The 23,121-nt window shown below is 37.9% G+C and overlaps 1 pseudogene; it reads right to left on the reverse strand.

Moving 5' to 3' along the window:
* Nucleotides 1-2,212: 2,212 nt before the first annotated feature.
* Nucleotides 2,213-23,121, reverse strand: part of LOC110122582 (PEST proteolytic signal-containing nuclear protein pseudogene) — a 29,427-nt pseudogene continuing 8,518 nt past the window's right edge.

The following is a 23,121-nucleotide window of genomic DNA, read 5'->3' on the forward strand; positions in this document are numbered from 1 at the left end:
AGAGGGGAGTAGGACAGAAAAATGTCTATTCTCCAAAGCTGGCTTGATCTTCTTGCATCTAAAGCATTGGATAAATTCAAAATAATTGATACATATTTTTAAAAATGAAATTCTTGACATTTTTTTCTAATCTTTTATATTTTTCCATTTATTTTTATTAATTGAAGGCTAATTACTTTACAATATTGTAGTGTTTTTTTTCATACATCATTTTAAAATAAAAAAGCTTTCAAAGATTTTTAAAATTAGAAGTAATTTCAGTAGTGGGGGAGACCATTAGTTTTATTTGTAAGTGCAAAAATCATTCATTTTAGTGCAAAAATCATTCATTTTAGTACAAAAATCATTTAGGATTGGAGATAAGGCAATTTAACCTGAGTTTTGAGCATGCAGCGATTTGGGTTTATTGCAGGTATCCATGCATGCATTGTTACAAGTTTAGACAAGTTGGGTCGTGGCGGCAATGAAAAGAATAAGCAGTACTGATACTATATACAAAAATTGGTGAGTTACAACAAAGTATGAGATAGTTCAGTTCAGTTCAGTTGCTCAGTCATGTCTGATTCTTTGCGACCCCATGAATCAGAGCACACCAGGCCTCTCTGTCCATCACCAACTCCCAGAGTTTACTTCAAACTCATGCCCATTGAGTCAGTGATGCCATCCAGCCATCTCATCCTCTGTCGTCCCCTTCTCCTCCTGCCCCCAATCCCTCCCAGCATCAGGGTCTTTTCCAATAAGTCAACACTTCGCATGAGGTGGCCAAAGTATTGGAGTTTCAGCTTCAGCATCAGTCCTTCCAATGAACACCCAGGACTTATCTCCTTCAGGATGGACTGGTTGGATCTCCTTGCAGTCCAAGGGACTCTCAAGAGTCTTCTCCAACACCACAGTTCAAAAACATCCATTTTTCGGCACTCAGCTTTCTTCACAGTCCAACTCTCACATCCATACATGACCACTGGAAAAACCATAGCCTTAATGAGATGGACCTTTGTTGGCAAAGTAATGTCTCTGCTTTTTAATATGCTATCTAGGTTGGTCACAGCTTTCCTTCCAAGGAGTAAGCGTCTTTTAATTTCATGACTGCAGTCACCATCTGAAGTGATTTTGGAGCCCAAAAAAATAAAGTCTGACACTGTTTCCACTGTCTCCCCATCTATTTCCCATGAGGTGATGGGACCAGATGCCATGATCTTAGTTTTCTGAATGTTGAGCTTTTTTTTTAGAGTTTGACAAATTCATTGGTATTTTAGTAAAGACATTCATCTTAGTTGTTTCTCTCTCCCATCTTGACCGTAGGTTGACATTTGAGTCAAGAAAATGAAATGTAGGAGAGGGGTGTTATTTCAACATAAACATCAAAATGAACAAAAATGGAAATTTTGCCTACATTTAAGCAAGTTAAATTCATGTATCTTGATATAATTAAATCATGTAAGTAAGAACTAATAGTTCTATATACATTTCCATTGTTTTACTTGGGGCTTCTAAACTCAAATGCAAGTGAACAAAGTATTAGGAAAATATACAGGCTGCTTCTCTGTAGTTATTACTTATTAAAAGAGCTCAGAGCAAGTAGTTACCACCAATCAGTCTGAAGCTGCCTCCAAAATCTAACATTGTAGTTTTCAAGGAAAATCATTATACTGTATGTTTCTTCTATGTGTGTCTATGCTTTAAAAGATGTGTTTAACTGTCACACTAAGAAAGAATTCATATACAATACAAAAATACAAAATAAACACAATCCCACAACACATAGATTAAAAAGTATATGTGGTCAAAGATTCCATAAAATATGTTTAAAGATGCATTTTCTTTCATTTTCAGTATCTAAAATGTGCTTTTGAGAGGCCACTGGTTAGCAAGTATACAGTTAAAGCAAACCTTATTTTTGTGCTAAATAAGAATTCCTGTTAATAAGTTCAAATCAAATTGGATTTCACAAGTTAGTAACATAAATGCTTTGATAAAGTTACAGAAAGTGCATCTTTCATATCTTCCATCTTCATACATTGTTGCTCCTCCCCCCCTTTTTTTGGTGTTTATACCCTTTAAAATATAAGAACAGCCAAACATTTAACTATTATGTACATTTAAATTTTTGGTGGTGGTTTGTTATTTTAAAAGAAACAGCTTCCTTATGATTTGCCTCAAGATCTAGTGGAAATGCTTACAGGAACTAGCTAATAACAAAAATCAAGAGAAGCACATTCAAAATACTGATTTACTTTGGTAGCAAATGGTTGTTCTTTGAAGACTAATGAAGGTAGACAAAACCCTTTAAAGTGAAGTGGGCTATTTTAAATACTCAACAGTTTATGTAAAATTTTAAAATGTTCTTTCTAAAGAGCTAAGCATCTGTATCCACTGATAGCAATGCAATAACTAGTTAATGATGATTTGAAACTAAACAAATGCCCATTAGGGAAGAAAAAAAGCTGTATTTTATCTAATTTACTTTCTCAGTCAATAGTCCAGTAACAGTTTCCTCCCAATACAATACTCCCTTCTCTATAAGGCTGTTCCTGGGAGCCAGACAAGTTTAGGTTAATAAGGGAGTTAAGTTAGAGAGTAACGGCCTACAGTTTAAATGGACAACTTTTTGCTTCCCTCCTAATGTGCTAATAGTTGTGTCTAAAAAAATATGCAATTCTTAGAAAGGTACCATTTCTGATTTTTTTAGTATCTGTAACCTTTGGAAACTAATCACATGAAACTACAAAATTAGTAAATGTCTCGAAATCTGTATATAAAACATAAATTACTTCTAATTTCAAATTCTCATTTATTAGTGTACCACTCAATATTTAAAAAAAGAAAAAGAAAAAAAAGGCGGCTCCAAAGATAGTCTTATACCATTCCTTAAAAAAGGAAACTGTTCCTTTTAACTTTACACCCACCCCACACCCCAATTTCAAAACACATCATTTAATTGTCTTGGTCATGGACATTTCCAAGATGAGGTTTTATATTTCGCTCCCATAGCTTCTGGTTATCAGAAAACCCATGCTTTCCTTTATTGAAGGAATTTGGTCCTGCTGATGTTGGTGTATCCCTTCCAATATTCTTCATCCTCATCTTTGCTTCTGGAGGCATTTCCTCTGGTTCACTCTCTTCATCTTCATTAAAAGCTGCTGCTACTGAAAGGGTTTTTGGAGCAAGAGTTGGAACCGGTTCTTCAGGCTTATTTGAGCCAAGTTTGATGGCTGAGGCTTTCTTTGTCGTCTGATTACCTATGGCAAATCCAAACTTGGAGATCTTGGTAGGCTTTGTTGGGAGGTCTGCAGTTTCATCTTCAGCTGATCGCTTCTCAGCGCTGCGACTGGAATTTTCCCCTCCATTACTGGAAGAAACAGTCTTAGTTTTCACAGGTTTTTTCTGCTTCTTCTTCAGGTCCTCCGGCCGCTCCAGCTCCTCTCCCGCCTTCCCGTCCGCCATTTTCCCCGCCACCAGAATGTTGAGCTTTAAGCCAGCTTTTTCACTCTCCTCTTTCACATTCATCAAGAGGCTTTTTAGTTCCTCTTCACTTTATGCCATAAGGGTGGTGTCATCTGCATATCTGAGGTTATTGATATTTCTCCCAGCAATCTTAATTCCAGCTTGTGCATCTTCCAACCTAGTGTTTCTCATGATGTACTCTGCATATAAGTTAAATAAGCAGGGTGACAATGTATAGCCTTGCTGTACTCCTTTTCCTATTTGGAACCAGTCTGTTATTCCATGTCCATGTTGCTTCCTGACCTGCATACAGGTTTCTGAAGAGGCAGGTCAGGTGGTCTGATATTCCCATCTCTTTAAGAATTTTCCACAGTTTATTGTGATCCACACAGTCAAAGGCTTTGGCATAGCAATAAAGCAGAAATAGATGTTTTTCTGGAACTCTCTTGCTTTTTTGATGATCCAGCGGATATTGGCAATTTGATCTCTGCTTCCTCTGTCTTTTCTAAAACCAGCTTGAACATCTGGAAGTTCTCACTTCATGTATTGCTGAAGCCTGGCTTGGAGAATTTTGAGCATTTCCTTACTAGCATGTGAGATGAGTGCAATTGTGCAGTAGTTTGAGCATTCTTTGGTATTGCCTTTCTTAGGGATTGGAATGAAAACTGACCTTTACCAGTCCTGTGGCCACTGCTGAGTTTTCCAATTTTGCTGGTATATTGAGTGCAGCACTTTCACAGCATCATCTTTCAGGGTTTGAAATAGCTCAACAGGAATTCCATCATATCCACTAGCTTTGTTCATAGTGATGCTTTCTAAGGCCCACTTGACTTCATATTCCAAGATGTCTGTCTCTAGGTGAGTGATCACACCATTGTGATTATCTGGGACATGAAGATCTTTTTTGTACAGTTCTTCTGTGTATTCTTGCCACCTCTTCTTAATATCTTATGCTTCTGTTAGGTCCATACATTTCTGACCTTTATTGAGTCCAGTGTTGCATGAAATGTTCCCTTGGTATCTCTAATTTTCTTGAAGAGATCTCTAGTCTTTCCCATTCTCTTGTTTTCCTCTATTTCTCTGCACTGATCACTGAGGAAGGCTTTCTTATCTCTTCTGGCTATTGTTTGGAAATCTGCATTCATTATGGGAATATCTTTCCTCTTCTCCTTTGCTTTTTGCTTCTCTTCCTTTCACAGCTATTTGTAAGACCTCCTCAGACAGCCATTTTGCCTTTTTGCATTTCTTTTCCATAAGGATGGTCTTGATCCCTGTCTCCTGTACAATGTCACGAATGTCCATCCATTGTTCATCAGGCACTCCATCTATAGATCTAGTCCCTTAAATCTATTTCTCACTTCCACTGTATAGTCATAAGGGATTCGATTTAGGTTATAGCTGAATGGTCTAGTGGTTATCCCTACTCTCTTCATTTTAAGTCTGAATTTGACAATAAGGAGTTCATGATCCGAGTCACAGTCAGCTCCCAGTCTTGTTTTTGCTGACTGTATAGAGCTTCTCCCTCTTTGGCTGCAAAGAATATAATCAATCTGATTTCAGTGTTGACCATCTGGTGATGTCCATGTGTAGAATCTTCTCTTGTGTTGTTGGAAGAGGGTGTTTGCTATGACCAGTGTGTTCTCTTGGCAAAACTCGATTACCCTTTGCCCTGCTTCATTCCATACTCCAAGGCCAAATTTGCCTGTTACTCCAGGTGTTTCTTAACTTCCTGCTTTTGCATTCCAGCCCCTTCTAATGAAAAGGAAGTCTTTTTTGGGTGTTAGTTCTAAAAGGTCTTGTAGGTCTTCATAGAACCGTTCAACTTCAGCTTCTTCAGCGTTACTGGTTGGGGCGTAGGCTTGGATTACCGTGATACTGAGTGGTTTCCCTTGGAAACGAACAGAGATCATTCTGTCATTTTTGAGACTGCATCCAAGTACTGCATTTCGGACTCGTTTGTTGACTATGATGGCTACTCCATTTCTTCTAAGGGATTCCTGCCCACAGTAGTAGATATAATGGTCATCTGTGTTAAATTCACCCATTCCAGTCCATTTTAGTTTGCTGATTCCTAGAATGTCGACATTCACTCTTGCCATCTCCTGTTTGACCAGTTCCAGTTTGCCTTGATTCATGGACCTAACATTCCAGGTTCCTATGCAATATTGCTCTTTACAGCATCAGACCTTGCTTCTATCACCAGTCCCATCCACAACTGGGCATTGTTTTGGCTTTGGCTCCATCCTGTCATTCTTTCTGGAGTTATTTCTCCACTGATCTCCAATAGCATATTGGGCACCTACCTACCTGGGGAGTTTCTCTTTCAGTATCCTATCATTTTTGCCTTCTCATACTGTTCATGGGGTTCTCAAGGCAAGATACTGAAGTGGTTTGCCATTCCCTTCTCCAGTGGACCACATTCTGTCAGACCTCTCCACCATGACCTGACCATCTTGGGTGGCCCCACACAGCATGGCTTAGTTTCATTGAGTTAGACAAGGCTGTGGTCCTGTGATCAAGTTAGCTAGTTTTCTGTGATTATGGTTTTATTGTGTCTGCCCTCTGATGCCCTCTTGCAACAACTACAGTCTTACTTGGGTTTCTCTTACCTTGGACGTGGGGTATCTCTTCATGGCTGCTCCAGCAAAGAGCAGCCGCTGCTCCTTACCTTGGATGAGAGGTATCTTCTCACAGCCGCCCCTCCTGATGTTGAATGTGGAGTAGCTCCTCTTGGCCCTCCTGCGCCCGCGCAGCAGCCGCTCTTTGGAGGTGGGGTAGCTCCTCTCGTGCGGGGCCCCTGACCTCCGGGGTAGGGTAGTTCCTCTCCGCCGCCGCCCCTGACCTCGGACGTGGAGAAGCTCCTCTCGGCCGCCGCTCCTGCGCTGTCACAGCCTGGCACTCTCCGCCGCTACCTCTGACCTTGGGTGAGGGGTGGCTCCTCACGGCCTCGCTTCTGCGCGGTCTGTCGCAGTGAGAAATTAAAACATATTGTAAGAATTAGATTCTGTTGGTTGAATTAATGAAGCTGTTACTGACTAGAGAAAAATTTATATATGTCTAATGTATATTGTATACTGCTTTTATTATAATTTATATTATATAGTATGTTATCAACCATACATTGGCTATTATTATACAATGACAAAACATTGAAAGGATGTTTACAGGAAGTGACTTTGGCTGTACATAAAAAGGCTGTTTGGTTCATCTAGAAACAGGAGAAATAAATTTTGGTAAAATTTGGCTGAAGCTGGTGAAGCCTTGGGCAGCAAATCTGTACATATTTTATACTTGTTCTTCTTATTGCTGTTGCTAAAATAAAGTTACCATAGGAACTGAAATTCTATATCACAGTGAGGTGAGGCAGGATCCTCACCTGCCTTAGAAGGTCTATGGTCCTTCTCCCAAGTACTCCTCTGACTTTTATCTGTGGAAAAGCTTTAGTCAAAGAATAACTTTAATCAGAGAAGTGAGAAAATGCAGAAACAAAGGAAAACTGTCAAATGAGACTGAAAAATAATAGTTTAAGCAAAGTCAATGACCTTTAGTTCCTTCTCAGGGGCTATACATAACGTTCAGAGACATAAACCGTGAGCTGTCTTACAGATACTGAGACCCCCACCAGGCTGTTGTTCAGTCGCTCAGCCACGTCTGATTCATTGTGACCCCATGGATTGCAGCACGCCAGGCTTCCCTGTCCTTCACCATTTCCTGGAGCTTGCTCAAACTCATGTCAATTGATCCAGTGATGTCATCTAACCATCTCATCCTCTGTCGTCTTCTCTCCTCCTGCCTTCAGTCTTTCCCAGGCTTAGGGTTCTTTCTGATGGGTTGACTCTTTGCATTGGGTGGCCAAAGTACTGGAACATCAGCTTCAGCATCAGTCCTTCCAATGAATATTCAGAGTTGATTTCCTTTAGAACTGGCTGGTTTGATCTCCTTGCTGTCCAAGGGATCCTCAAGAGTCTTCTCTAACACCACAGTTCAAAGGGATCAATTCTTTGCTACTCAGACTTCTTTATGGCCCAAACTGTATATCCATACATGACTACTAGAAAAACCATATCTTTGACTACATGGATCTTTGTTAGCAAAGTCATGTCTCTGATTTTTTAATATGCTATCTAGTTTTGTCATAGCTTTTCTTCCAAGGGGCAAGAGTCTTTTAATTTCATGGTTTCAGTCACAATCTGCAGTGATTTTGGATCCCAAGAAAATCAAGTCCAACACTGTTTCCATTGTTCCCCCGTCTATTTGCCATGAAGTGATGGGACCAGATGCCATGATCTTCATTTTTGAATGTTGAGTTGTAAGCCAGCTTTTTCACTCTCCTCTTTCACCTTCATCAAGAGACTCTTTACTTCCTCTTCAAATGAGCATGGTGTCTTCTGCCTATCTGAGGTTATTTATAGTTCTCCCATTAATCTTGATTCCAGCTTGCCTCTCCTCCAGGCAGCAATTCACATGATGTACTCTGCATGTCAGTTAATAAGCAGGGTTACAATATACAGCCTTGATGTATTCCTTTCCCAATTTGGAAACAGTTCATTGTTCCATGTCTGGTTCTAACTGTTGCTTCTTGACCTGCATACAGGTTTCTCAGGAGGCAGGTATGGTACTCTGGTATTACCATCTCTTTAAGAATTTTCCACAGTTTGCTGTGACCCACACAGAAAAAAAGGCTTTAGCATAGTAAATGAAGCTGGAGGAATTCTCTTGCTAGTTCTTGGTTCACTTATAATTGAAACCTGGCTTGGAGAATTTTGAGCATTATTTTGCTAGCATGTGAAATAAGTTCAAATTATGCAGTAGTTTGAACATTCTTCGGCATTGCCCTTCTTTAGGATTTTAATGAAAACAGACCTTTTCCAGTCCTGTGGCCACTGCTGAGTTTTCCATATTTGCTGGCATACTGAGTGCAGAACTTTAACAGCATTATCTTTTAGGATTTGAAATAGCTTGGATGGAGTTTTATTACCTCCACTAGCTTTGTTTATAGTGATGCTTCCTACGGCCCACTTGACTTTGGATTCCAGGATATCTGGCTCTTGGCAAGCAATCACACCATCATGGTTATCTGGGTCATGAAGATCTTTTTTGTATAGTTGTTCTGTGTATTCTTGACTCCTCTTCTTAATATCTTCTGCTTCTGTTAGATCCATACCATTTCTATCCTTTATTGAGCTCATCTTTGCATGAAATGTTCCCTTGGTAGCTCTAATTTTCTTGAAGAGATCTCTAGTCTTTCCCATTCTATTGTTTTCCTCTATTTCTTTGCACTGATCACTGAGGAAGGCTTTCTTATCTCTCCTTGCTATTCTTTGGAACTCTGCATTCACATGGATATATCTTTCCTTTTCTCCCTTGCCTTTTGCTTCTCTTTTTTTCTCAGTGATTTGTAAGGCCTCCTCAGACAATCATTTTGCTTTTTGCATTTCATTTTCTTGGGGATGGCTTTGATCAGCACTTCCTGTACAATGTCATGAACCTCCATCCATAGTTCTTTAAGCACTCTGTCTATCAGATCTATTCCCTTGAATTTATTTGTTGCTTCCACTGTATAATCATAAGGGATTTGATTTTGGTCATACCTGAATGACCTACTGGTTTTCCCTTTTTTCTTTAAGTCTGAATTTTGCAATAAGGAGTTAATTATCTGAGCCACAGTCAGCTCCAAGTATTGTTTTTGCTGACAGTATAGAGCTTCTCCTCCATCTTTGGCTGAAAAGAATATAATCAATCTGATTTCAGTATTGGTCATCTGGTGATGTCCATGTGTTGAGCCATCTCTTGTGTTGTTGGAATAAGGTGTTTGCTGTGACCAGTGTGTTCTCTTGGTAAAACTCTGCTAGCCTTTGCCCTGATTCATTTTGTACTTGAAGGCCAAACTTACCTGTTACTCCAGGTATCTCTTAACTTCCTACTTTTGCATTCCAGTCTCCTATAATGAAAAGGACATCTTTCTTTGGTGTTAGTTCTAGAATGTCTTGTAGGTCTTCAAAGAACCATTCAACTTCAGCTTCTTCTTCGGCTTTAGTGGTTGGGGCATACACTTGGATTACTGTGATTTTGAATGGTTTTCCTTGGTAATGAACAGAGATCATTCTGTTGTTTTTGAGATTGCACCCAAGTACTGCATTTCAGACTCTTCTTTTGACTGTGAGGGCTACTCCATTTCTTCTAAGGGATTCTTGCCAAAGTAGTAGATATAATGGTCCTCTGAATTAAATTCACCCATTCTAGTCCATTTTAACTTACTGATTTCTAAAATGTTGATGATCACTCTTGCCATCTCCCATTTGACAACTTTCAATTTTCCTTGATTCGTGGACCTAGCATTTCAGGTTCCTATGCAATGTTTTTCTTTGCAGCATCACACTTTACTTTCACCACCAGACCCATCTACAACTGGTCACATTTTCTGCTTTAGCTCAGCCTCTTTATTGCTTTTGGAGCTATGTCTCTATTCTTCTCCAGTAGCATATTGGGCACCTGCTGACCTGGGGACTTCATCTTTCAGTGTCATATCTTTTTGCCTTTTCATACTGTTCATGGGGTTCTCAAGGCAAGGATAGTTAAGTGGTTTGCCATTTTCTTCTCTAGTGGGCCATGTTTTGTCAGAACTCTCCACCATAACCCATCCATCTTGGGTTTCCCTACTTGGTATGGCTCATAGTCTTATTGAGTTAGACAGTATTGTGATCCATGTGATCAGTTTGGTTAGTTTTCTACCTGGTCGAATACATTAATTACATGACAACCAACCTGTAGCTATGACATAGGCTGGCAAAATTCTGAGAACTGGCCACAAAGAAATGGAAAAACTATGATCCTGGAACTAGAGACTAACTGTAGGTAGAAGTAATCAAGATGATGCTGATCAGATCACAGCATGACTAATTTCAAGATGAGTGGCAGAGCTGAATATACTGTTTTTGAATGTAGCCCTCTCTCTCTATCTATAAAATCTCTTGACCAATGATTGTCAATGGGGTTAGTAAATTTTGACAGGAGCTCACTCTTCTCTACATACCCTGCCCCTCAGTTGCTGGCTTCTGAAATAAAGTAAACTTTCCTTGCTACTCACCCTGCCTCTTTATTGACTTTTGAGTGGCAGCAATTGGATCATTTTTCTTTGACACCCAGTGTGAGGCTGCACTCTCATGATATCTGTTTCATGAATTTTCCTAAGTAGAACTGCCAGTCATGACTACACACCAAGATGACTGCATGGAGCCCTCTGTGTGGCAAACTGGCACATTTTGCTACATTCCAGTAGCTGCCAAAACTATTTGTTTTGGGGTTCCTCCCTATTTCTTCCCTGCTTATCACTGGCTGTCAATTTATGCCCTTCCTTTTTGGAATGGAAACACATACCTGGGCAAGCTGACAGCTTCAAGATAGAGAAAGTCTACCAGTATGTGCCCAGGCAAACTTCTCTTTTGAATACAAAATGCTATTTGGGCATTTGCCAACTGTTTCTGACATGTGTGTCTAATGTTGAGGCTTCATTGTGAGCATAAAGTGCTATTTGGGCACTTTTCCAGTGTGTCTGATATCGAGGACCATTTATGAGCACTGATGTCATTTCATTTTGTCAACTGGTTCTGGAGTGTGTCTGCCATCAAAGATCATGTGTGTTGAGTAAGTGTTTGGGATTCCATGTCTGGAATCCTCTTGTAGGACTTGTGACAGTTTTGTCTTCTGGTGTGTGAGTGTATATTTCATTTGTGTGATTGGTATCTTTGTTGCCTTTTGTAAAATGGGAACTTCAGGTTTAATTCATTAGAAAAACTTTACCTATGAGATTATGAATAATGGAAAAGAAAGATGATTTTTAAAACAGTGTATGGAAACAGTATTCTTCAAACACCAGAGAAAATTGGTTAAGATGAAACTCTTTTGAAACTCCGAAACTGGCTCTTTTTTCATACATAGTTAGAGAAAGCTAGGTCAATAAAATACTGTTTTCAGAATTCTGATTCAGAGAACAAAAATATACCTAGGAGAGAGCTTGAAGTTAACTCTTACCATGTCCTTGAAATACAGACATTGGCAACTTTGCTTGGGCCTCAGGTTAATTACTAAAACCTCAAGTCAAGGGGGGAAGAATAGAGGAAGAAGACACTAAGTTTATTAAACCTGTATCTTGTACCACATGAAAGAGAAACTGTGCTGAGAAAAATGTATGATTTTAGAGGTTATGAAATTTATTATTCTGTTTGTCAATCAGAAAATGCTCATATAACACAGTTCAATTACTTGTTTCTTGGTTTTGTTAAGATTTTCAGAGGATAAAATTTGTAATATGTAAAAATTATAAAGAAAGTATTGCAGTATATAAAGCAAGTAGGATTTGTGTTGCTGGCAAGAAAATGTATAAAGACATATTTTTGTTGAGGAAAAAAGGGAGAATAATTTTGCCCTACTGCTAGTTGCTTGTGTATGAGAAAATAAGGGAAAAAATAATATAGTTCCAGAAAGTGATAAAAGGTTTGTGAAAAAGGGACCTGGAGAAAATAATTGTGTATGCTATCAGAATAAGAACTGATTGAATTTAATTAGATAAATAGATTTTGTTATTAAGAAGCAGGGAAATCATTGAATGAATCACTCAAGTAAGCCAATTAAATATTTAAAATTTACTTGGTTGAATTTTGTTGCTTCATGAAAGATAGCTTGAGTCCACTTTTAAATCTACTTACTATTTTAAGCTTATAGACACATATTATTTTAATTAGCCATTTAGTATTTATGGTAGACTTTCTAAAATGCCAGATACTCTGCTCAGTAAATTACTATACTCAGGATATTATAGTAAACAGACTTTACTTGGTCCATGACTAATGCAAAGCACATTCTACTGGGAAGATACGCACTAGATAAATTAATAAGCAGTGATTTCATTAAACTTATGATGAGTTATACCAAGGGAAACCATGAGGTACAATGGAAGTGTGTAATGGAGGAAAATTCAATTTATTAGATTGGGAAAGGCTTCCCTGAGAATTTTACATTTAAATTAGACTCAAAATATGAATAGGAGTCGACAAGATGAAGTATGAAGGAAGACTTTTTCTACAATGTTTCAAAGGTGTTATGTGACTGACATCAAAATGGTATAATTGTAGGGAAAGATTTATCATCACTGATAAGTTGGGAAAGTATTAAACAGTGTGTCAGAAATTTTAAAACATTTCTACTACATATAATATGGACATTACGATTTTCTATTAGTGAAGTGAAAGCTTTTCCGGTGAACAGGGAAAGGAACCGGTATAATACTTGAAGTTGAGGTGAAGCTTGAATTCAGTGTGATTAGTGGGTGGATATTTCAATCTCTTCAACTGGTACTGGGCTTCCAAATAAGGGCTTTTGACTTGCACTTGTTATGGACAGCATTTTAAATAAGCAATAGCCTTGCAAAAAATAGGTCATTAAAAGGCCAGTTCAAGAAAGGGTAACCCTTCTAGCCAACTTCAGGCTCTCATAGCAAACAAGGAGAACTAATTCTCAGAAATATGAGTCAAACTTAACATGAAGAATGTATCTGTTTAACATTCTCTTTCTGTTCTCTAAATACTACTGAGTATCTAATTTGAAAAAAGAAGCCCCCCAAACCAAAAATCAAAATGACTAAAGTAAATGTAATACAGTTTCTTGTCCCTACATCTGGGCTTGGAAAAACTTTGCTCTAATTCCGGCTAGAAATACATATTTTTCTCTAAAGATGGGCAGACAGAGAAAATAAATAAATACATATAAAATATGATGGGCTTATGGTTGATTGTTTTTTCTTTTATGACATGTCTAGTTTTAAAAAACCCATGTACTATATTTTGTAAAAATACGTGTACTACATTTTCAAAAGGATGAAAAGGCCATTTTCATTAAAAACTTATTTTTACATTTAACATTTAATTATTTTGATTTTTAAAACAGTATCAAAATTCACTAACAGTTAAGGATTCTTTTTCCTCTAAAATTTATTATTGGGTGTTTCCCAGGTTCCATTATGTACTAGTCATGCCCAGGAAGGATAATCTGGAAATATGTAGGGTTATCATTAGGATTAAATTTGCATATACTGAAATAACAAAAATAATAAAATAAGAGTGACTTAGGAAAGACAGATATTTCTTTATCATCTAATAGGTAAGATGAATTTAATTTTTTTATTATATAAAATAGGTTTATAATTAGCAATACAGGGCTTGTATTGCAGCCATGAAATTAAAAGACGCTTATTCCTTGGAAGGAAAGTTATGACCAACCTAGACAGCATATTAAAAAGCAGAGACATTACTTTGCCAACAATGGTCTGTCTAGTCAAGGCTATGGTTTTTCCAGTAGTCATGTATGGATGTGAGAGTTGGACTATAAAGAAAGCTGAGCACCGAAGAATTGGTGCTTTTGAACTGTGGTGTTGGAGAAGACTCTTGAGAGTCCCTTGGACTGCAAGGAGATCCAACCTGCCCATCCTAAAGGAGATCAATTCTGGGAATTCATTGGAAGGACTGATGTTGAAGCTGAAACTCCAGTACTTTGGCCACCTGATGTGAAGAGCTGGCTCACTGGAAAAGACCCTGATGCTGGGAAAGATTGAGAGCAGGACGACAGAGGATGAGATGGCTGGATGGCATCACCAACTCGATGGACATGAGTTTGAGTAAACTCCGGGAGTTGGTGATGGACAGGGAGGCCTGGCATGCTGCCGTTCATGGGGCCACAAAGAGTAGGACATGACTGAGCGACTGAACTGAACTGAACTGAACTGAATGGCATCTCCACAAAGTTGTCATCATCTTTTGTGGTTCACTGATCTGCAACTCATCCTCATGATCCAAAATAGTGGCTAGAGCACCAGTCATTTTATCAAAGTTTCAAGCAAGAGGATGGGGTAAGAAAATGAAGATTTCTGTCCTTTTCTTTCAAAGATAATTTCCAATAGTGTCACATGACATTTCCATATACAATTCAAGGACAATACTTAAAAACACACAAGACTGGATACTTTAGTTTGAAATATGCCCAGGTATTTTAATCAGGTTTCTTATTTCCAAGACAGAAAGGGATAATGAGAAGAAAGAAAAGTAGGACATGTTGCATGCCAAAAAAATATATCACCATCTCTGCTGTAAAAGCGCAGTGCATAGCAATGATTTTCTTTTCTTTTTTTTTTTATTAAGGAATACAGGTAGGAGAATTAACACTTGCTGAGTGCCCTCTACCTTTCAGAAATGTATCTCAATTAATATTTGCATTATCTTGTGAGATAGGAAGTATATTCCTTTCATATAAAGTCAAACATGTGAAGGTATAATTGAACACCAGGGAAGTGGGAAGAGTTGAGGTGGCTTCAGTTTACTGGTAGGATGGGCTAATTTTCAATTAATATCATGTTTGCCTGTGGTTTTGTACATGAAATGTATTGCTCTGATTCCTCTGATAATGACTGGCCCAACTAAAGACTTGAGTTAGCATTATACTGTTGAACTGAAACTCAAGTACACTGATTGAATTGAAATACACTGTATCATGAGTGGTTTATTTTGTTTGTAAGCAAATATAAGTCAATTCTTCCAAATTCATGTGTATTTTCCCTGGAGCTTTTTTTTTTAATATGTATTGCCAAGGTGAAATACAGATGCAGTGTATTTGGAGGAGATAAGCAGGCCCTCGGCCTCATGTGTGAGGATGTGCTTAATGGTTTCAGAGCCCAAAATTCACTTTTTTTCACCTTATACAATTCACATGTTCTGGAAGCATTCACGGAGACCACCTCTGGTAATTGCTTCAAAGGACCAAAAGTTGTGGTCAGAAGTGTTCTTAGAATGAGTCTTTCTGGTTCCCTGTACTTAGAAACACACTTAAGGGCACTTAATGAATAACCTTTTACTGATGTACCACCCTTTCATTACCACCTGGGCTTAGAAGCAAAAGACATAAAGGTGAGAATTATTTCCTCACTGATTCAGCCCAGCCCTTCAATAGCAGTGGCACTTTGTAGATGGCATCTATCTGTGGGAAGAAAATTATACCTTAGGTCATTTTAGGCAGAACAGACCATAAAATGAAACACTATAAAAATCCTTGGGTTTATAATAGTACCATGTCATAAATCCTCCCTGTGGAGAGACAGGACTGGTGCCTGCTTTACATTTATAATGTACACAGTGGAACAATGCACTAAGAATATCCTAATTCAGGAATTATTCTTCCTGTATTATTAAAGAAATCACTTAAATGGTTGGGCACATGGATTTTGATCTCACTGTGGGAGTCTTACAGAGAAAACATACCACATACACATATGCACACATACACAGACAAATACTTCAGTAATATGTAGCCTATTTTAAAATAAAAAAGAGCAACACAAAAGTTCCACAGTTTACAGAATCCAAATAATCAATTTGTCTTCAGTCAGGAAATAAGAAAACTATTATGCTGGCTTCATAACAACAATTTTCTCCCTCCCTCCATCCCTCCCTTCCTTCTGTTTTTTTGTTTTTTTTTTTTTTCCTTAGTAATTCCACATGAATAATTAGGAAGGTGAGATCCTAAGAGCATGACTATTTGAATATGCCAAAGCATAAGAGTGGATTTTTAAGGCCCTGGGAAAGGGGTTTAGTTTCACATCTTCCTTGGTATGGTACATAAGTGATACAGCATGCATGGAAGCAAGGTCAAGGGACCAAGGCCAAGGGCCTCTTTAAAAAGTCAGCTTTTAGCAATTCATGTCAACTTTACAGAAAAACTTGATCTGCCATGGATGTGGAAATGGGGTTCAAAATTAACTTACTGATATATATATACACACACATACACACACACACACACACACACATACTGTGTATAATACACTCTGCGTAATACTTTGTGCAAGAGTCAGGAAATTTGAGAAACACTCCCTCAAAATACACCAATTAAAAACACTTGTTATGTTAAACACTTGTCATGTTATATAAACAGAGTTTATATCCTAAAGAAAAATGTAAAATATGGAAAAAAGTTTATATCTCAGATGTACATCACAGCATTGTTTAACATGAGTGCTTAGAATAAAAAAAAAAAAGAATACCATCTCAGTGTGCAACAACTGCATCATTAAACTTGATGCAGCTGCTGTTTAGTTTATTGTAGAGACATTAAAAACCATGATTATGAAAACAAAGGAGAGCAAAGCCTTATCAAATAATTTTAATGGAAAATATATACTATTGTTAAAAGAAGCAATGCCCTGTGCCCCAAATCATGGGCCTATGTGAGGCTTAGTGATACACTGGTGAAGATTTAGGGTCATGGTAGAGAAGAGGTGTTAGGTATTTATCATTCAATCAGTGTGGATGGATATTCTTTGTAGTGTCCAAGTGTAGCTCCTCTCTGCTCAGACACAGGAGCCATCTCTCCATGTTCTTTGCTTTTCAGTGAGTCACTGCTGGCTAATTTCATATCTGCCACCATGAGGAAAAGGCAGCAACACTGCTATCACTCACCATGTCATACTTTTCAGAGCCTGTTTGAAACAATTGGACAGTTGGAACAATTGTCTACATTGGAACAATATAGATCTTGCTACCATAGTTCCCTAATACAATGTGTTTAGTGCTGGTTGTATCATTACTTATAACACTGCATCATCCATCATACTGCCCATGGATGTTACCATGCCATTTTGAAGATGACCAAATATCAAGTAGAATAATCTCTTTCAATCATAGAATCTTGAGCCTGTGATCACTTCATCCTTAAAATGTGATGTGTTTTCATATACCACCGCCAACTGGGTATAAAGGTAAAGGGTGCCTGAATAGAGTGAGAAGAGTGCTCCCAGTCACACAAGGAATGTCCTTCCCTTATCTGGCATGCCTTTAGAATAACCCAGGAGAATGCAAAGTCCCCACACAAATTGGAAGAGAAGGTATTGATAATCCAAAGCTCCACTGAATTTATGAAACAGTGGTCTGGAAAATCATCAAAAGAAATAGAGACAACTCTTGGAATACTGAAGAGCACATTATGTAAAGCCTGATGACAGATGGGTGCTAGTGTTGGGATGGAGGGGGACACAGGGTGAAGTGTGCCTATTACCACCTCTAAAACTGGTGGATACTATAGGCCCAAGGTATATTGTTCTTGAACTGCATGGGCAAACTCAGTGCATGGACTCACATGAGGTTTAATCTAAGATTCTATGGTAGTAGTTCAGTCATGAACTCTTTTGATGAGTTATAGTCACTCCAAGTCAGAATGTCAGCACCAATGTCATAGCCTCATGTGATCTCACTAGAGAAATACTTAACTACACAGAGAAAGCATTTCATTTGCTAGACTGACTTCCTGGAACCAGGGCATGGCGACCTAGCCAGAGGACCCTTGGATGACCACTTAGTTGTAATTCTAGAGTTTCTTGGGTCATCTAAATGATCCAAGGTTGGATGGGTCAAAGAAACCTCATGAGATGGAAAAAATAGAGGAAGGTCCTTGAGAGTCCCAGTCTAGACCTGAGACATTCTACCCAGTCTAGGCATGGTGTGCTTGGGATGCCATCAGCCCAGCTTTTCAGACACTAGAGCAGGAGGTAGAAAGTTTTGAAGCAGGCATTCCAAAGAATAAGGACCATCAAAAATAATGGGAGTTCTTCTACTGGGGTATAAGAGTGACATTGGTTAAAAATTCTAGCTCATCTCTATTTTTTTTCCTTATTGAAACTTCTCTTCCCATGCTCTCTCTTTTCAATAATCCCTTCTTCTGTTGCATTTCATATGAAACTTTTAACTCCAAAACCACCAGGACACTTGCATGTTTATGTTTACTGTTCCATTTTTTCCTCATACACAATTCCTAGAGATTCTGCCTGTTACTTCTGGCTTCTTACTGTTCATCAGTGTAAAGAAAGGTAAGAAAAAAAGAAGCAAACATATTTGATAATTGCCTGCAGTTAGTTTGCTGATCAGTTACAGAGATAAATTCCCAAGACAATTAGAAAAGGGCAATTGAACTGGTTCATATTTGGACTAGTCACAGTAAAGGAAAAAAAAAAAAAAAAAAGGATCTTTGAAAGCCTTTTCATTTCTTTTTGTTTTTTTTCAGTTCAGTTCAGTCTCTCAGTTGTGTCCAATTCTTTGTGACCCCATGGACTACAGCACACCAGGCTTCCCTGTCCATCACCAACTCCTGAAGCTTTTTCAAACTGATGTCCATTGAATCAGTGATAACATCCAGCCATCTCATCCTCTGTTGTCCCCTTTTCCTCCTGTCTTCAATCTTTCCCAGCATCACGGTCCTTTCTAATAAGTCACTTCTTCACATCAGGTGGCCAAAGTATTGAAGCTTTAGCTTCAACATAAGTCCTTCCAATGAGTATTCAGGACTGATTACCTTTAGGATTGACTGGCTTGATCTCCTTGAAGTCCAGGGGACTCTCAAGAGTCTACTCCAACACCACAGTTCAAAAGTACCCATTTCTTTTTTTTTTTCTGATTCTTTTTATTTTATTTTATTTTTATTAGTTGGAGGCTAATTGCTTTACATCATTACAGTAGTTTTTGTCATACATTGAAATGAATTAGTCATGGATTTACATGTATTCCCCATCCCGGTCCCCCCTCCCACCTCCTTCTCCACCCGATCCCTCTGGGTCTTCCCAGTGCACCAGGCCCGAGCACTTTTCTCATGCACCCAACCTGGGTTGGTGATCTGTTTCACCCTATATAATATACATGTTTCAATGCTGTTCTCTTGAAACATCCCACCCTCGCCTTCTCCCACAGAGTCCACAAGTCTGTTCTATACATCTGAGTCTCTTTTTCTGTTTTGCATATAAGGTTATCGTTACCACCTTTCTAAATTCCATATATATGTGTTAGTATACTGTAATGGTCTTTATCTTTCTGGCTTACTTCGCTCTGTATAATGGGCTCCAGTTTCATCCATCTCATTAGAACTGATTCAAATGAATTCTTTTTAATGGCTGAGTAATATTCCATGCTGTATATGTACCACAGCTTCCTCATCCATTTGTCTGCTGATGGGCATCTAGGTTGCTTCCATGTCCTGGCTATTATAAACAGTGCTGCGATGAACATTGGGGTGCACGTGTCTCTTTCTTTGGTATTCAGTTTTCTTTATAGTCCAATCCTCACATCCATACATGACTACTGGAAAAACCGTAGCTTTGACTATACGGACGTTTGTCAGCAAAGTAATGTCTCTGATTTTTAATAAAAATTTGAGTATAGTTGATTTACAGTATTGTGTTAGTTTCAGGGATACAGCAAAGTGAATCAGTTATACATATACATATCTGCTGTTTTTTAGATTCCTTTCCCATATAGGCCTTTACAGAGCATTGAGTAGAGTTCCCTGTACTATACAGGGAACTTATTAGTTAGTTAGGTCCTTAGTAGGTCCTTATTAGTTATCTATATTTTATATATCGTAGTGTGTATATGTAGATCTCAGTCTCCCAAATTAACCTTACCCCTTGCCTCTTACTCTTTGGTATCTGTATATTTGTGTTCTACACTTGTGACTTCATATCTTTTTTATAGATAAGCTCATTGGCACCAATATTTTTAGGTTCCACGTATAAGCAGTATCATGTGGTAATTCTTTATCTCCCTTACTTCACTTGGTATGAGAATCTTTAGGTTCATTCATATAGCTACAAATGGCATTATTTCTACTTTTTATGGCTGAGTAATATTACATTATACACACACACACACCCACACACCACACCTTCATTGATTCCTCTGTTCGCAGATATTTAGGTGCTTCCATTTCCTGGCTGTTGTAAATAGTGCTTCAATGAACACTGTGGTGCATGTCTCTTTTCAAATTAAGGCTTTCTCCAGGTATGTCCCCAGGAGTGGGACTGCTGGATCATGTGACAGCTCTACTTTTAATTTTTAAAGGAATTTCTGTATTGTTTTTTATAGCGACTGCGCCAATTTACATTCCCACCAGTAGTCTAGAAGGTTCCCTTTTCTCCTCAGCTTCTCCAGAAGTTATTGTTTGTAGATTTTTTGCTGATGACCATTTTGACCAGGTGTGAGATGATACCGCATTGTAGTTTTGATTTGCATTTCTCTAATGACTAGTGAGTTTGAGCATCTTTCCAGGTGCTTTTTAGCCATCTGTAAGTCTTATCTGAAGAAATGTCTATTTAGATCTTCTGCCCTTTTTTTTATTGAGCTGATTTTTTTGATGTTGAGCTGCTTATACATGTTGGAGATTAATCCCTTTCCTGTTGCTCTCTTTGTAAATATTTTCTCCCATTCTGGAGTATTGTCTTTTCATTTTTTTTTCTCTCTTATGATTTCCTTTGCTGCACAACAGGTTTTAAGTGCGATTAGTTCCCCATTTGTTTATTTTTGCTTTTACGTCTTTTGCCTTGGTAGATTAAATATTGCTATGATTTATGTTAAAAAGTGTTTTGCTTATGTTCTTATCTAGAAGTTTTATGGTGTCATATCTTATATTTGAGTCTTTAAGTCATTTTGAGTTTATTTTTGTGTTTGTTGTGAAGGAGTATTCTAACTTCATTGATTTACATGGGGCTGTTCAGTTTTCCCAATACCACTTGCTGAAAAGACTGTCATTTCTGATTTGTATATTCTTGCCTCAAGTGAAGATTAACTGACCATAGATGTGTGGGTTCATTTCTAGGCTGTCTATCATGTCTGTTGATGTATACGTCTGTTTTTTTGCCAGTACCACACTGTTTTGATTACTTTAGTTTGTAGTAGTGTCTGTTATGACTCCAGCCTTGTTCTTTTTCCTCAGGATTGCATTGGCAATTCTGGGTCGATATAATCGACCTAATCTAGGTACCTAATACCTAATATCGATATAGATATTAGGATTATTTGTTCTAGTTCTATGCAAAAATGGGTAATTTGATAAGGATTACATTAAATCTGTAGATGGTTTGGGGTAATGTAGCCATTTTAACTATATTGTCTACTTATTCAAGAGCATGATATATCTTTTCATATTAATTTCTCATTCTGATAGTTCATTTTAGTGCATAGAAGTACAACAGATTTCTGTATATTAACATTGTCTCCTACAACTTTGCTGAGTTCATCAATGAGCTCTCATAAGTTTTTGGTGGTGCCTATAGGATTTTGTGTGTATGGTATAAGAGCATCTGCAAACAGTAAAAGTTTTGCTTCTTCCTTTCCAACTTGGATTGCCTTTACTTCTTTTTCTTCTCTGATTGCTATGATTAGGCTTCCAATACCATGTTGATAAAAAGAATGGTGAGATTGATACCAAAACCAGACAAAGATACCACCAAAAAAAGGAAGTTATAGGCCAATATCACTGATGGATGTAGATGTAAAAATCCTCAACAAAATATTACCAAACAGAATTCAATAACATATAACAGGATTATACACTATAATCAGCTGGATTTATCCCAAAGATGCAAGTAACATTCAACATCTACAAATAAATCAATGAGATAGACCACATTACCAAGTTTAACATCTCAATAGATGCAAAAAAAGTTTTCAACATAATTCAACTACCATTTATGATAAAAAAATTCTCCATAAAGTGAGAATAAAGGGAACTTACTTCAACATAATGGTGGTCGTATACAGGACAAACTCACAGCTAACATTACTCTCAACAATGAAAAGCTAAAAGCCTTTCCTCTAATACGAAAAAAAAAAATGCCATATTATTTTATTCCCATACGTTTACACTACAGCTTGAAATCAGGAAGTGTGATTCCTCTAGCTTTGCTTTCTTCCTCAAGATTGATTTAGCTATTCTAGTTCCCTTGAGATTACATATAAATTTCAAGATTGTTTTGTCACATTTTTGTAAAAAATGTCATTGGAATCTTGATAAGGATTGTATTGATTCTGCAAATGGCTTTCAGTTCAATTTAGTTGCTCAGTTGTGTCTGACTCTTGGCAGCCCCATGGACTGAAGCATGCCAGGCCTCCCTGTCCATCACCAACTCCCAGAGTTTACTCAAACTCATGTCTACTGAGTTTGAGTCTCATCCCCTGTCGTCCCATTCTCCTCTCACCTTTAATCTTTCCCAGCATCAGGGTCTTTTCAAATGAATCAGGTCTTCACATCAGGTGGCCTAAGTATTGGAGTTTCAGCTTCAGCATCAGTCCTTACAATGAATATTCAGGACTGATTTCCTTTAGGATGAACTGGTTGGATCTCCTTGCTGTTCAAGGGACTCTCAAGAGTCTTCTCCAACACCACAGTTCAAAAGCATCAGTTAGTTTTTCAGTGCTCAGCTTTCTTTATAGTCCAACTCTCACATCCACATATGACTACTGGAAAAACTGTAGCTTTGGCTAGACAGACATTTGTTGGCAAAGTAATTTCTCTGCATTTAGATGTGGATATTTTAACAATCTTAATTATTCCAATCTATGAACATGGCATAACTTTTCACTGTGATTGTCTTTTATATAAACATTTTCATGAAACACAAATTTATACTTTACTTGACAATTTCCAAAGTTTATGTTATACTTAAGAATGTTGTCCTGACATAAAAATATTTTTCTTAAATTACATGTGTTCTTTGTGCTCAGTTGTTCAGTTGTGTCTGACTCTCTGTGTCCCCGTGGACTGTAGCCTTCCAGGCTCCTCTGTCCACAGAATTTTCCAGGCAAGAATACTGGAGCA

Source organism: Odocoileus virginianus, chromosome 1 (assembly GCF_023699985.2).
Source record: "Odocoileus virginianus isolate 20LAN1187 ecotype Illinois chromosome 1, Ovbor_1.2, whole genome shotgun sequence".
Taxonomy (NCBI): Eukaryota; Metazoa; Chordata; class Mammalia; order Artiodactyla; family Cervidae; genus Odocoileus; species Odocoileus virginianus.